Source organism: Danio rerio, chromosome 16 (genome assembly GCF_049306965.1).
Source record: "Danio rerio strain Tuebingen ecotype United States chromosome 16, GRCz12tu, whole genome shotgun sequence".
In the NCBI taxonomy this organism is placed as follows: Eukaryota; Metazoa; Chordata; class Actinopteri; order Cypriniformes; family Danionidae; genus Danio; species Danio rerio.
Genome location: NC_133191.1, coordinates 37,083,699 through 37,100,432, shown reverse-complemented (window position 1 = coordinate 37,100,432; position 16,734 = coordinate 37,083,699). Strand labels below are relative to the sequence as shown.

At 34.7% G+C, this 16,734-nt stretch overlaps 1 long non-coding RNA gene across 2 annotated transcripts in view; it reads right to left on the bottom strand.

Annotated features, from left to right (window-relative positions):
* Positions 1-1,746: 1,746 nt before the first annotated feature.
* LOC141378235 (uncharacterized) overlaps positions 1,747-16,734 on the bottom strand; it is a 57,392-nt gene continuing 42,404 nt past the window's right edge. For both annotated transcript variants that reach the window (XR_012392240.1, XR_012392241.1), the window contains exons 4-5: positions 15,063-15,163; positions 1,747-2,968 (exon numbers count right to left, since the gene is read on the bottom strand). This is a non-coding gene — a long non-coding RNA (uncharacterized lncRNA). The remainder of the gene's footprint in view (positions 2,969-15,062; positions 15,164-16,734) is intronic.

The window sequence follows — 16,734 nt, the reverse complement described above, 5'->3', positions numbered from 1 at the left end:
TACTCAGAAAAAAGCCCTTGTTCGTGTCACACTATAATACAATATATGCTAATTAACACTCAGGGCTTGCGATTGATAGGTGCTTTTTGTATATTTATGCTTTTAGATTGTATTATGGAACCTTGATTTGATAAAAATGTAGCACTTTTTACAACTCTGTTTAGCTGTTTACTTACATTAATACACGCACATACATATAAACTTGATCCTTGCATATACTCGATCCTCGCATTTAAACACCCAAATGAACACTCACACATAAACTCGCTGCATGCTGTATAGCACTTCCACAAACTTACAAAATAAAATTCACAAACATATTTATCAGGAATCTGGTTATTGAAGTTATATATATATATAAAATAATATTAAAATATTAGTCTATATAAATAGACTATATAAAATATAAGAGCTATTTCATGATAAACCTTATTATTTAATTAGGTAATTACATACACAAGTATAAACAGACAGAAAGAACCCTTAAAGGACGTTAAAGATGTAAAGCAACCAGAATATGGATATACTCAAACTCATACTCTTTTTCTATTGCAAATATTAATGTAGCCTATACTCTTTTAGATTTTTTTATTATTATAATTATTATTCTTTTTCTTTCTTTTTTTTTTTACGACGTGGATGTCTTAATTGTAAGATTTTGGTCTTTTTTGATTGTTAAATATTCAGCACATACAAAAAAGCTGATAAAAACCACTGTTCATCATGTTGGTCAAGCTAATTATTTCACATTTCTTGCTTGTAAAGGCTAAATACAAATAAAAAGTAAAAAAAAATTTTTGTACTGTTTTTATTTTTATTTTTGAAGTTGAAAAAGCCTGGAGGTATTATAGACTTTGCAAATTCAGTTTGCAGACATTTGTAGGTACAGACATCCAATGTGTGCATTCTTGGCAGTTTTTAATTTTCCTGGCTTTTTAATATTGTCATAAGGATATTTAGATATTAGGATATCAGAATTGTATCATATCGACCAAAATAAAGAAATATATTGTGATATCAATTTAAATGGATATTGTTTATTCACAAATTAAAAATCGCTTCATTGTTTATTCTCCCTTATGTGGTTATAAAACTTTGCGAGTTTGTTTCCTAGGTAACACTTTACAATAAGGTTGTATGAGTTAATATTAGTTAATGCAGTGTTTCCCAAACACGTTCCTAAAGGACCACCAACACTGCATGTTTTGGATGTCTCCTTCATCTGTCACACCAATTACAGGTCTTTCAGTCTCTACTAATGAGCTGAATGAGGTGTGTTTGGTTAAGGAGACCGGGAAAATGTGCAGAGCTGGTGGTTCTTCAGGAACATGGTTGAGCAACACTGAGTTAATGCATATACTAACATGAACAAATGATGAACAATACATTTATTACAGTATTTGTTCATGTTAGTTAAAGTAGTTAAAAAAACATATGGTTGTTCATTGTTAGTTCACTAACTCCTGGTGCATTAACTAATACAAATACAAGAAATTAGCAAATACATTAACTAACATTAGCTAATGAAATCTTGCTGTAAAGTATGACTGTTTCTTCTGTTGTCTTCTGTTGCTGGAACCTGTAAAGGTGGACACATTTGGCACATACAACAATTAATTACCCATTTTTTACTTATTTTGTTATCAGTTCTTAATTTCCCGACATGCTCTGTTTGAGTTACTGGAAACACTTCAGACTAGCTCAATTTCCTTTCTTTCTCAGTAAATAAAACACTTTAAAAAAGATGACTCTTTAAAGTTTGATTTATTTATTTATTACAGTATTGACAATTCTATTTTATAACCAAATCGTTAAGAACAAAATCTTTATGTTTAAATGTTTATTGGTGTTTGTTAGGTTAAGGATTTCCCACCTTTTTGTTTTTCAAATATGTAACTGTCAAAGCACCTCATGATTTTCTAAAGCTCAACCATCAAATACAGACTGTCAAAACAATCTCGAAAATCAAACAATCTATTTTTTTAGATGACAAAACGTCCCTTGTGTCCTATCAGTCATGTCTTGACTTGTATTTAGAAACCATGCAAGTGTGACCAACTCTGTTGCATGGCTTGCTCATTAATGATTAGTCTGTTCATGAGGTGTGACTACTAATTATCTTCTCTCTCGAAAAAAAAAAAAAAATCCACAATATGAGTTTGTGTCCTCAAGACCACTGTTAATCTAAAGCAAAAATAGCTCTCCACTCACAATCTCAGCTTCACAAAGCTTTAATGCTGCCAGACCAACTCTGTTTTAAGTCTAGCCAAAACAAACAAGCTCTTCCATCTCAAAAAAAGTCAGACAAGCTGTCATGAACTACTAGTCTTTCTTTGCATCACGGTAGTGCATCTGGTTTGCTGATGGTCCTCAGGTATGCAATGGGAGATTTGGTTTTGGTAAAGGATCAAGTTTTGAATTATGATTTCTAAAAAGCATTATGTATTTATCTAAAATAATTCAGTAATGTTTTGATTCATTAAACAATGTACTGAATTTGTTTCTTTAAATTCTTATTTACTCAACAACAACGAAAAAAGAGCTTACATCTGAGGATAACCCGGAAGCCTCTGACTGCACTTATCTTTTTGCCCTTTACTGCAGATATGGCCCACAGTGCTGGCCATTTATGACCCAGGCTTCTGTTCTTTGTTCACTACCTAGACTATAAAGTGTGACGCAGTACCATCTCTCCAGAGAAATGTACTCAGTACAGATTAAAAGAGGGCACGCTACTATAATCATTGCACTCTCCCTGGAGACATCCAGTTTCCACCCTTTCGCTTAATGGTTAGAGGGAAAAGATCAGTTCACATAAGAGCTTGAGAAAAGAAATACTCTGTTGGATCTTGATTGAGTTTGTAATGTTCAAAATGTCCGTACATTGTGAATTATAAAGCAATGCTTTAAAGGTTTCTGAAGGAACACATCTGTGGTCAGTTTCGGATTGCTGGCTCTGCCTGTCTGGCTGAGGAAGAACAGGTTGAAAAGAATCACAACATTATAGTTCAGTTATATAATCTCATTAAATGGCAAGACATTAATGTTAACTGTGTAATTGGGTTACAAAGAAAATCTAACCTAAATAAGTTACAGCTCAGAATTGAATTGGTCACGGAAGTACTAGTGGCTGTGCTGTGAAAATATTTAGAGAATCTGAAGCAATTTCCTTTCTAATATGATTCCCATTCACATAACTCCAACAGGCTGGAGGATTCTGAACAATATAAAGTGTTTTTACTGACCTTTTGGTTAAACAGTATGAAACAATTCATTGTTCTTCCAAATCAAAATTAGGAAAATTGTAAGATTTTGAATGGTTTGACCTTATTTCAGCGTAAATTTATTCATTTTCTTTCGGTTTAGTCCCTTATTTATCAGGAGTTGCCACAGCTGAATGAACCGCCAACTATTCCAGCATATGTTTTAGACAGCCAGTGCCCTTTCAGCCGCAACCTAGCACTGGGAAACACCCATACACTCTCACATTCACACACAATCCAACACTACGGCCAACTGACTTTATCCAATATGGTGCATGTCTTCGGACTGTGGGGAAAAATGGAGCACCCGGAGAAAACTCACCCAAACACAGGGAGAACATGCACACTCCACACAGAAATGCCAACAGGTTGGGAACCAGCGACCTTCTTGTTTTGAGGCGACAGTGCTGACCACTGACAGTGCTGAACACCTTCAGTTGAATGGATAAACATAGGCTGTTTTGGGTCATATTGAAATTACAGACTTACAGAGTTGTTGCAGATTTGTCTTGGTGCAAATCTCTCACTGCATCACATTCCAAATATGCTCAACTGGACTGAGATCTGGTGACTGTGGTGGCCATTTCAGGATAGTGAATACATGTTCAAAAAACTAATTTGGTCAAACTTTATTTTGATAATGCTTTTACATGCCAACTAATTCTCATTAGATTATAATTAGACTGTTAGGTTAGGGCAGGGGTTAGTGTAAGGTGACACGTACTTGCAAACTTTCTTATAGTCAGTTAAATGTCTGTTGAGGGAGCAGTTTCAACAGATATTAAGCAGACAGTTTACTAATACTCAAATTGACCATCAAAATAAAGTGTTACACTAAATTGATATTATTTGAGCTTATCTAGCAGGCACCTTGATGTCAAAACTAATTTTTACATTAAAAAAATCTATTTTTGTCCAAACCTTGAGGTCTATTTGACATCCACAAACTGATACCTTTTTGACCTCTAAATATTGGAGAAATGACACAAAATACTATAATGTAACAAATGTTTATTAATCTAAAAGCTTCAATTATAAAATAACACTGTATTGTGTATCCATAAAATTCATATAAACTAACTTGAAATCTAATATTGGCAGCAGAAACACGTTAATTACAGGATTTTGGATTTGGGACTTTTACAGGATTATTGATGAAAATGTTAGATGTCAGATTGATTAAGTTAGTCAATTAACATTAAGTCAGTTTGCATTTTTGCCATGTTTTTGATGCTGTTTTGACATGAAGTTTTCCCGCTGAATAGTCACCTGTTGTGTTGTCTTGCTGGAGGTCATCACATGATGAGTACACTGGTGAGTGGTTGTATTCATTTCAAATAAGTGTTATTTGAGTTAATGGGTTCTTCAAACTAGAACTAGTCTGTGGTGCGTTTCCCAAAACCATCGTTAGCCAACTAAGTTTTCAAGTTCCGTTGTTACAAGCATAGTTTGTTGATTTACCGTTTCCCAAATTCCTTGCTCCAACGAACATTTGCAAACTGAGTTGCAAACTTCAGCACTCGCAACTACAGCTCTGGAGCTGTAGTTACAAACATGGTTCCTGGCTGTGTTCTATTCCCACTTATCCCCCCTATGCCCTATTCATTTAGAACATTCTAACATTCAAAGGAATTATTAAAAGTTAAACAGCATTATGGTCATCTCCCATAGGTGTAATTTGCTCTCTTCGCAGTACACTTTGAAAACATTTATGTCATTTTGTACACAGCCTAAAAGCGGAATTTGTTACGTCTTCAAAGCTTGTGAAAACAAAAAGCATACGTTAGTTCTTTTAATTTATAGTAGACTACTTATCTATATCTTAGTATCTGTACTGTATATTATATGGGCATGCTGGTTACAGTTTTTTTACTGTGGTTTACAAGTCCCTGCCTTCGCGTGGGTTTCCTCCGGGTGCTCCGGTTTCCCCCACAGTCCAAAGACATGTGGTACAGGTGAATTGGGTAGGCTAAATTGACTGTAGTGTATGAGTGTGGGTGTGAATGTGAGTGTGGATGTTTCCCAGAGATGTGTTGCAGCTGGAAGGGCATCCGCTGCGTAAAAATTCGCTGGATAAGTTGACAGTTCATTCCGCTGTGGCGACCCCGGATTAATAAAGGGACTAAGCCGACAAGAAAATGAATGAATGAATGAATGGTTTACAAGTGTCAATGGTTACAAATTGTAAAAATAGACATTTAAAAAATAAACAAATAAACAATATCCTACTTAATAATAATAATAATAATAATAATAATAATAATAATAATAATAATAATAATAATAATAATAATAATAATAATCATCATCATCATCATCATCATCCTTATTATTATTAAATTATATATGTTTTTTTTTTCATTTCTAATACATAATAAATATTTTATTTTATTTCTTAACAAATAGCCTCATTCTTTATTTATTTATATGATTTATATATGATATTAGAATAGTGATTTTATGTTTTTGAATAGGATATGTCATATTCTCAATAATATTTGTAAAGGAAACATGGGCCCCATTTACATATATTTCAATTAATATGGAAAGCAAGTGCATGTTTTTACCAAAACTGTTATTAGATTTTATTTTGAATGCATGTTTGTGTAAAACAATACAATTAGCATAAAGAAAAAATGAGGATCATCTCTAAAGAACCATTCCATTATTAAAGTGATTTAAAAGACTTTTTCTGCTTATAGTTTGAACTTTAGCAGGTCATCTTGTGCAGGTAATTGGCTTATTAGATTTTTGCATTAACCCTCCTGTTTACTTACGGCTCAAAAATGACCCGGGCGCCATTTCAGCCGCAAAATAAAAAAATGTAAACTGAACTGACCCCATTATTAGAAAAAAACAAAACATATTGTCATGTAAGCTGCACACAGTTAGTGTACAATGGCTGTCTGTTTTTGAGGTTTGACAATTGAAATTAAATTTAGCTGCTTTATTTTAGAGGTTTAGTAAATGTGGGTCATTTCTGACCTGAAGGAAGATTGATGTATACAGAATTCTAAGACAAGAGAAGCGTTAATAAGCAGTTGAACAGATGTACTCAATAAAGTGGCCAGTGAGTTTTTAGTTCTACACACATTCTCTACATCTACCTGTTAAAAGGGTAAAGGTTTTTAACACTCTTCTTTCCTTATGTGTGCATACACAAATAGAAATAAGTTTATTGATATAGACAGAAAATCACGCTTATGTAAGTATTGACTTAGAGTGTCAGTGAACTTGTTGTTTTTATAGGACGAAAGGGAAATTTGTTCAGAAAAGCTATTTCTCAGAATTTCAGAGCAGTCAGCCAACTGTCCTCAAATTCCTTGTCGCCTTTGACCGTGAAATCAAATGACTTTTCCCATTTCTCTTCTCTGCTCTTTACTCGGGTCCATGTCTGTTTGACATCAAACTGACCAGAGATGATTAGTGTTTGGGTCTGATGATGTTTATTCACAAAATGGCCTTGACTTTTCAGCAGCAATATTTCCAAGAGAATCAAATGTGGTTTGGGTAAATAAGAGTCTCGGAAATGCTATATGTCAGCCTCAATCCCGCCTTTGAATGACTTTTATGTCTGCTAAAGGTTTGTTTAAACCAAGTAAAAGCATATAAAAAGACAAAATATCAGTACACACTATACTCATTCTGGGTCAGCTTTGGCATTGCTTGTGTGTCATAAAGTTTCAATATAGTATCTTCCTAAAGCAGTTAGATTTGTTGTATGATGCTTGGCTTGAGCTTTAGTCTTCTGATGCACCTAGGTGGCAAGGAGATCCATCACACTTGATTATCTCCTAGGATGTAAATTTACTTGAATTATGGATGCACTTTAGATGAAGTGTGTTGATACCCTGGTTTACCTGGGGCATAAGCCCTTCGCAACCACAATCCAGTAATATAACAGACCATCTCTATGGTGCTTCTGCTGCCTTCTAAGGTTACGCATTCACTCTTTGTAGTGTGCCTTCACGCTGCCTCTCCTCATAATGTCTAACCCGCATTAACCACAGCCAAAATAAGAAGCCAGAGATTTGTTTAAACATTTAAAACACATGACATGTTTACCCATTACAGTTCAAAATACAGGGTTTTGTACTGCTGTTCTCAATTCATTTAATGATCTCGGACAAGGTGGCCACACAAAGAGGAATTTAACTGGCTTGAAATGGGAAAGATTTCTTACATCAGATATAAGGGTATTTTTGTCTTTGCTCTGAAACGTCATACAAGTTAGAAGGAGCGTTGACAAATAGAGTGAATAGTATCGTCTACAATGTTAAATGCATAAAATAAAATACACTCACCGGCCACTTTAATAGGCACAATTCAGATAGCAAAATCGATTTGGTCCACCAGTGGGCCATAACCTTGAGTATGTTCTGGCCCATTATAAGCCTCAGTCCTTGGGCAAAAACTGACACACACACACACTGGATACATTCAGATACACAATGCATACATTAAGATCTGTCCCTCTCCTTGTTAAACTACTGTATTGTTATCGTGGGCCAAGTCTGTTGCATACATGATCAGTCAGATCTGGCCAATAAAGTCAAATGTCTATCTGCCTCGCCTGCCTCAGTCCGACAACATGTGACTGCAGTTCATGGAAAGAAAGCGTTCTTGCAGGACTCCCTGAGTTCATCAAGATTCTTTGGATTCATCTTCAATGCCTCTGTCTTCATCTTACCCCAGACATGCTTAATAATGTTCATGCCTGGTGACTGGGCTGGTCAATCCCGGAGCACCTTGACCTTCTTTGCTTTGGAGGCTGAAGTAAGAGAAGGAGCGCTATCCTGCTGAAGAATTTGCCCTCTCCTGTGGTTTGTAATGCAATGGGCAGCACAAATGTCTTGATACCTCAGGCTGTTGATGTTAGAATCTACTCTGCAGATGTCTTGCACGGTCCCATACCATACTTAATGTAACCCCAAACCATGATTTTTCCTTCACCAAACTTAACTGATTTCTGTGAGAATCTTTGGTACATGAGGGTTCCAATAGGTCTTCTGGAGTATTAGTGATGATTGAGATGAAGTTCAACAGATGATTCATTGGAAAAAATCTACCTTTTGCCACTTTTCCAAATGATCAACTAGAAGTCAAGTTATTGTTTGTTGCTCTTACAACTGAGATTGACGACAAGACTTTTGTCAAGTAGTGTACTAACCATAAGTATTCTAGCTGTGACGTTTGCTATAAACTCAAATGCCTTGATCTTCACTTGATAAAACCCATCATCACAAGTATGTGTAAGATCACACAGTTTACAAGTTTTAGATAACTGCAACAAATCATCAAACCTTTTTTAAACACAAGCAAAATATCTGACTTTAACCTTAGAAAAACAGCTTTTTAATGAGTGGATCTTCCTTTGGGAAGAGTGTGCTTAATCAAACACTTGATACCAATCCCAATTCAATTACCAAACTTTTTTTCCGTCTTCATTCTAACAGTGGCTTATTTGTGGTAATACCAACTTGAGCTGAAAGTGGAAACAACTTTACCGAAAGCAGAGATGTCACGGCAAAAAGAACTGGGGCCATATTAGATACACACAACTACACTAAGAGTGGGCCTGCCATGTCTACAATCAACACATTTAACAAAACAAAACACAAACAATTCATAGTTTAAAGTAAATATAAGTATACATCGTTTTCTAGTGTTGGGTTGTGGCTGGAAGGGCATCCGCTGCGTAAAACATGTGCTGGATAATTTGGCGGTTCATTCCGCTGTGGTGACCCCTGATTAATAAAGGGACTAAGCCAATGGAAAATTAATGAATGAATAAGTGAAACCTTCAAAAGTGGCTAACAGTTTGCCTCATGAGGAATAGCTAATAGGCACATTTAAATTGTTATGTATTGTTTAATATGAATTAAGTGAATATTTATTTTACATTTAAATTTCATATTTAAAAGTAGGTTGTGGTACAGTAGGTGTAGACCTTAATAAAACACAGTAGCTTGGATGAAAGCATTGGAGAAATGGTTATTGGAGAAAAGCTTTTTATGGGTAGGTTAAATGTAAAAAAAAAGAATGGATGAATTCATAGTTTTCTTATTTCTAAAAAGAATGGGTCACACTTTACAATAAGGTTCATTAGTTAATGTTAATTAATGCATTTACTAACATGAACAAACAATGAACAATACATTTACTACTGTATTTGTTCATGTTAGTTAACGTTAGTTAATGAAAATACAGTAGTTCATTGTTAGTTCATGTTAACTCATGGTGCATTAACAAATGTTAACAAACATGGACTTGGCTGTTAATAATGCATTAGTAAATGTTTAATTATGATTAATAAATGCTGTACAAGTGTTGTTCATGATTAGTTCATGTTAGTAAATGCATTAACTAATGAACCCTATTGTAAAGTGTTACCAAAGAATGAATAAATTGTTTACAGAAATAAATTCTTTTAAATTCAAAATAAATTATTGTAGGCTTTATGACATGATATAAAACAAAAAATATTTTTGGACAGCATCACTAAATTCTATATTTATTTACGCATTCTATCCCAAAATACTTATGGCGTAAGCTCCCACTTGAAGGTATCCTGGTTGCAGTGATATAAGAATTCAGTATTCAGTTGAAGTCAGATTTTTTCAACACATGTCTAAACATAATAGTTTGAATTTATCATTTCTAATAAGGGATTTATTTTATCTTTGTCATGATGACGGTAAATAATATTTGACTAGATATTTTTCAAGACACTTCTATACAGCTTCAAGTGACATTTAAAGGCTTAACTAGGTTAATTAGGTTAACTAGGCAGGTTAGGTCAATTAGGCAAGTTATTGTATAATATTGTTGGATTGTTCTGTAGACTATCAAAAAAATATATAGCTTAAAGGGAATAATAATTTTGAAAAAAAAAAAAAAACTGCTTTTGTTCTAGCGGAAATAAGACAAATAAGAGTTTCTCCAGAAGAAAAAATATTATCAGACATACTGTAAAAATTTCTTTGCTTTGTTAAACATCTTTTGGGAAATATTTTAAAAATCTAAATAAAATCAAAGGTGGGCTAATACTTCTGACTTCAACTATATACTTTATGCATTTAGATATGTACAGTAGTCATGGTTAAAAAACCCCCGTCAAATTCAGGGGTGTGTTTCTCAAACAACAACACAACTCCCAGCTGAACTATCATAGTTGGGAAAAGAATGACGTAGTGATGAGTGTTACCCAGTGTTTCTCTGTGGTTTGAACCACGTTAGTTATAAAGTAAAAAGTCCACAATGATGCTCTCTAAACAGGGTGGAGTAACAACTTCTTGCTAATTTTTGGGGTAAATTATATTGTTTTACACAATACAATATTAGTTTTTGTAAAAACAACCACTCGTTTTTCATATTATTTGAAATAGATGTAAATGGCACATATAAATGGGCCTGTGTCCTTTACAAATATTATTGAGACATTACATATTCTATTCTAAAACATAACACCACTTAGCTAACTTGTATTTTAACCTCATATAAAAATCATATAAATCGTTATTGGTTGTAATTTATAGTAGGCTATTTATCAAATAATAAAATTATAAATAAAAATAAAAATATAAATAATAATAATAATTGTTAAAATAATAATAATAATAATAATAATAATTATTATTATTATTATTAGTAGTAGTAGTAGTAGTAGAAGTAGTAGTAGAAGTAGTATTAAATAGGATATTGTTTATTTATTTATTTTATTTATTGTAAAAGTCTACTTACAATGTGACACATTCAAACCACTACTGAAATGTTCTAACCAACAGGCCCGTGTGAAATGCAGTACAGATGCATTTCTTGATAAATCATCTACTATAAATTAAAACCATTAACCTATGCTATATATTTTTGTTTTCAAAATCTTTGAAGACGTAACGTAAATTTTACTATAGGTAAGCTATATCTTTCGTCATGAGCCACAGCTGCGGTCAAAATGACAGTGCACTACGAAAGGAACACACCTGTCAATATGAAGATCACTAAAACTGAACTGTAAAAAATACTTTGAATACAAATTACACCTAAGAGATGACCCTAATGTTTTTTTTTTTAATAATTCCAAGTTTAAATGTTGGAAAATTCAAAAGCAATGGGCATTAGGCGAGTAACCAGCAACTATGCTTCTACAGCTCTGGAGATGTTTGTAACGTCAGAACATGTGACCTTAGTTGGATAATGATGGTTACCCAGAATGGGTAATTCAGTGATTTTGAGCATGTTTGTCGATACCAGATGGGCTCGTCTAAATATTTCTGAAACTGCTGATATCCTGAGATTTTCACTCACAACCATCTCCAGGAGTTCAGTGGGAGAGATTGGTTTGGACTGGGTTGACCTAACAGAACGGCAACAGCAACTCAAAAATCTTTCCAGGGTATTCTAAGGCCACCCAAAATAATATTAATCACTATATGACTTTTATATTCCACAGACGAAAGAAAGCCGTTCAGTTTTGGTGAATAAATGATGGAGGAATCGAACATTTTGGTTGAACAGATTCTTGAAACTTTCCACATGGGTCAAGATGACCTGTCCTGCTGTGTTAATGGAGGGTACAGATATTCAGCAGTATGAGAAAATGTTCAGCCAGCTCTCAGCCCAGATGACATTTTCAGCCAAATACAACATAAAATGTGATGCGTGCTCCAGGATCTGTAAATTAGAGTAAGGTCCCCCATGTTTCATTGATGAATGGGCCTTGCCAGATATTGGTGTTCTCTGCATAGACACTTGTGAGGCCAAAACTGTCTTACTGGACTTCCTTCCATAAATCTGGCAGTTCATTTTCTTAAAACTGAGGTCAAGCCACTTGTGTCTGTTCAGGCTTCATGTCAAAGGAAAGAAAAGTAGCTAACACCATCCCAAATAATAGAGGTGTGTCCTTGCTCAGCACTTTTATAAACTCCCAGTGAAGTGATATAAAAGTTAAACGCTGAGGTTTGACAGAAAGTCATGTCTTACACATCATTGAGTCCATTCTCTTCCGTGTGTTGAGCGAATGCGGCTTTTACCAGCACATCACCAACAGCCTAAGGAAACCATTTGGAACACAGCTCCAAATGTTCTCTGGTATGAATTAGCTTGGTCTGTGCTTCCCTGCGACTTGCCTTTATTCAGAATGCATGCCAACATTTCTACCAACAATTGTCTTAGTAGACCGTGCACCAACTGTTTTAAAGTCTTTTTCTCTCATACATTTGTTTTTCATCAAGTTTATCTCCAAATCTCCATGAAACTGAGAGGAAACATGATTTCAACAAAGTGATCGGCTTACAAAAAAAGCAACATCTTTGTTCAAAGTGTCTTTATTCAGATTTATTTGAAATGTTTCCTTCCTTTTCAGCTCAGTGTAAAGTCCATTCAGAAAGCAAACTTAATAAGTGGCTAAAATCTGCTCTTGAAAAAGGCCCTGCAGTACTCATGACTTCAATTAATAAGAGCAATGGGGCATTTGGACAAAAAACACCTCAGATCATCCTATCCAATATATAGGGTGACCCTCAGAGCATCAAAATCAATTGACATAATTTGGAAAATTATGTATTATTAATGAAATTAAGTAAACTACACTCCCTGAAATAAAGGTACGCAAGCTGTCACTGGGGTGGCACCTTTCCAAAAGTTACACAATTCTACTTAAAGGCTCCATTTTGGTATCTCAAAAGTATATATTAGTACCTAAAAATTTTAAGAGAAACACTTTTGTACTTTTTAGGTACTAATATGGACCTAGGTATTAATATGGACCTTTCAGGTACAAACTTGTAAATTTTGAAAAGGTACCACCCCAGTGACAGCTCGCAAACCTTTATTTCTAAGAGTTTATGAATTCAAATGACAATTTTCTTGCCATCTATATAGATTTTTAGAAAATACAAGATATTGATGACAAAACTTATTTGTAAGGAAGTTGCAGGAAATTAAATTTTTAGATTTTGAAGATGATGTTGTGTCAAAAAGGCAAAATAAGTATTATAAAAGTAGGCTGTAATAAAATTAGTCCATATGGTTTGTGTGGGTTTGCTGGTATTTACAAAGAGTTTTTTTTATTTATAAAGGTTAGTTTATCATTCAGACAGAAGTTTTTAAATAAACTGTTTGATTTTTCAAGAATTTTGACTAACATAATATGGGCATGAATTATGAATTTGTTACCTCAAAATAAGTTTTGGTTCTTTTTCTTTTTAGTTGTACTGGGTTGCAGCTGGAAGGGCATCCGCTGCATAAAACATATGCTGGAATAGTTAATGTTTCATTCTGCTGTGGCGACGCCTGATAAATGAGGCACTAAGCCGAAGGAAAATGAATAAATGAATGAATGAATGAATGAATGAATGAATGAATGAAATGAGTAACTCTGTGAGCATGATATATAGTTTTTGCCCTGTATATCACAGTATTATTACAGAATACACAAACACATAATTTTATAAACTTTTTTAACTATAATCTAAATTCAATTATGCATTAATAAATTAGACTGCAACATATTAAACTGAAAAATCTTTGGATTTGAAAAGCAAAAACAAGTTATTTTACAAAACAAAAAGGCAGAAAATTATTGAAAAGTGGAGAGGTAAAAAATAATTTAAAAACATCTTGTAGGATATTTGTGATAAATTTAATTGTGGAAAAATAATTCTACTTCTATATTTTTGAAGCATGTTTTGATTAATGCATTACAAATCTTTTTTTTTTTTAAATTACAAATTTACCTTATTGTTCTCTCTTATGTATATTAACATCTAATAACAATCATCAGTTAATTTACAATAATTAATGCAAAGGTGAAAACCTTAGACCATAAAAAAATCTTAAGAAGACTTGTCATATTTTCTCAACAAGAAACCCAATTTTAAAACATTTGCAAAAACAGCAATGGGGTATATGGGGTATAGCCTCAGTGCTTCCGGTAAACTGTCTTTCAAATCACTTTTAAGGTCTGATTTCTTTAAAAACTAGTGCTCTTCATTGCTTGATAGATATACGATATAAAGTGGGTCTCAGACCAGACAATTACATCACAACATCAATGCTGTAACAGCAACTTTATTAAATGAAGCTGTTATCGTAAGTTTATCATTGGCTGTAAAACACGAGCTGTGCGTAGACGCCATTCACGATCTGTGGATGCAACTTGACAAAGAAGAAGAAGTCTACAATAGCGTATTATAAGAGAACTTATCAATGTTGGGGTCATTCTTCCACTTATTTTTTTGTTTGTTTTTTTATCAAGTGTGATGCGCGGGAAAGATGATAAAGGTTCCATGAAGGCTTTGAAATGTGCATTTTTAGTTGATATTTGATGTAATCTTCACCGAAATACGAAGAGAGGGTGGGACATAATGCAGCTCCTCCCTTTTAAAAAAAACTGCCAATAGCAATTTGCTTTATCACAACTGCTGTGAGAGTAGTTGAGATCATGCGCATCAAATGTGAAGCATCTTGAAGAAGGTGGGGCATGTCAGATATTAGAAAGCATTTGATTGGTCACGATTTGATGAGGTCTTGTGGAAAAAAGTATTCATCCATTTAGGCGGAAGTAACAAACTAAAAGCTTTACATGTTTATATCAGTTTTATATCTTCTAAATGCAAAGTTTGTCACTGTTTTGGTCAACATAGGCTCATTATAAAAGCGTATCCCTTTACACATTTCTGGAGATACTGAATTATAGTCCCAGAAGTACGTATGGCTGCATTTAGTTTTTAAAAGGAAGCTATGGGGTGGTATGACAGATGGCTTTCTCGCTGTTACCAGTTTGTCCAGTTAGCTTACCATGTACGTCGGCAGACTTGAGACGCAGAGAGGAGATGACCTCGACGATGAGGTTCGAGTCAGGTGAAGAACGGTTCCAGAAAGCAGGATCAAAACAGAATCTAAAAAATAAAAGAAACAATAGGGTGAGAATATGGTAAAACATAGTAAAAAATCAGACAAAACCTTTTAAAATTTCTTTTTAAATTTGGCGGCTGGATTTAGGAAAGGGAGGGGGCGGGTCAATCTGTGCTTTTTAAAATACTATTGGTTGGGTTTACTGATGGGGTCAATCAATCAGTTAGTCTGTCAGTCAAACAGTCAGTTGACAGTGGCCTCTGGTGGATTAACAGCAGGCACAAATGGCACTCGTGAGAGAAATTTGAGATCTCACAAAGTTTACACAGCGGCTTCAGCAAAAAAATGTAGCTCCGTGGACATATTTGGCGCTCTCCAGAAAAGTATATAGAGGTATGTTTTCAGAATGAACCTGGGTGGGTTTTGGTGCACACTAGTTAATAGACATCCTAAAAACTAACAATACCGTTACTAACATCTAAAAAACTTTATTCGAATTTCATGGGACCTTTAAAAACGCCCGTCGAACGAAATAGCTACTCAAAATGTGTTGTGTAACTTTCTACATACAGAATGTCTTGTGGACAATCTACAATAGCTTGCCAAAGAAACCTCTATACAGAAAAAGAGCATCGTCCAGCTTTCTTCAACACATATCCTTGTGTTCATCCCCCAAGTGGAAAAAAGGGCTTTGGAATGACACGAGGCTGAGTAAATGATGACAGACTGCTCGTTTTAGGATGAACTTTCCTTTCAAGGATGAAGGGAATTTTGAGGTTCTTCCATGTTTCTGTCTCTCGGGGTGGAGTTGAACAAAATAAGAGGTGTCTGGTGCCATAACTTCATGAGCTTGTTATTCAGTACCTGTGTTGAAGATCACGCACAACTGCTTGACGTCTTATGTAGTTGGGAGGGCAGAGCCTGTCTGGCATTACATCTCCATATTATAAGATGAATTTGTCAAATGATGAATGCAGTGTATGGATGTATTGCGCTGCCTGCTCACACACAGCCGCGGTGTCGATGAGAACATAAGTGTGCAATTTACTGCCACCTCACTTAGCCTGTGGCTCGCACATCTGGAACGGATCAGGTGAGAAGGTTGAAGAAAAATTAAGAAGCACTTTAAACACAGCAAAATATTTAAATTGAGCCGGCTGATGGGACGTGTGAACTATGCACGCTTCTGCTGCAGGAATGCAGGTTGCGAGAGCATCTGGTGCAGAGGTTTGATTTCAAGCAGATTTATTTAACAATGATGCACAAAGAAAAGCCATGCTCGCAGGCTGTCAATCAATCATAAAGCTCTTTCACTGATAGAACTTTCATCATTTGTGTGTAAGTGTGTGTGTGTGTGTGTGTGTGTGTGTGTGTGTGCTCATTTAGGAGAACAAAAACATACAGTTTGGTTAGTTTATGTGTTCATAAGAGAGGTGTGTTTGATGTGTTAATGAGAGAGCAGGTCCATATGGTTGCCTGAATGATTTCACCATGTCACTTTATCACACTGTATGAAAACAGGAAACGTTAGGCCTTTCTGATGGCATGTGTGTAAGAAAGTTTTACTATGAAGTTTTGTGGCTTAAGGTTTGTTAAATTTGAGCCCATTTGAATT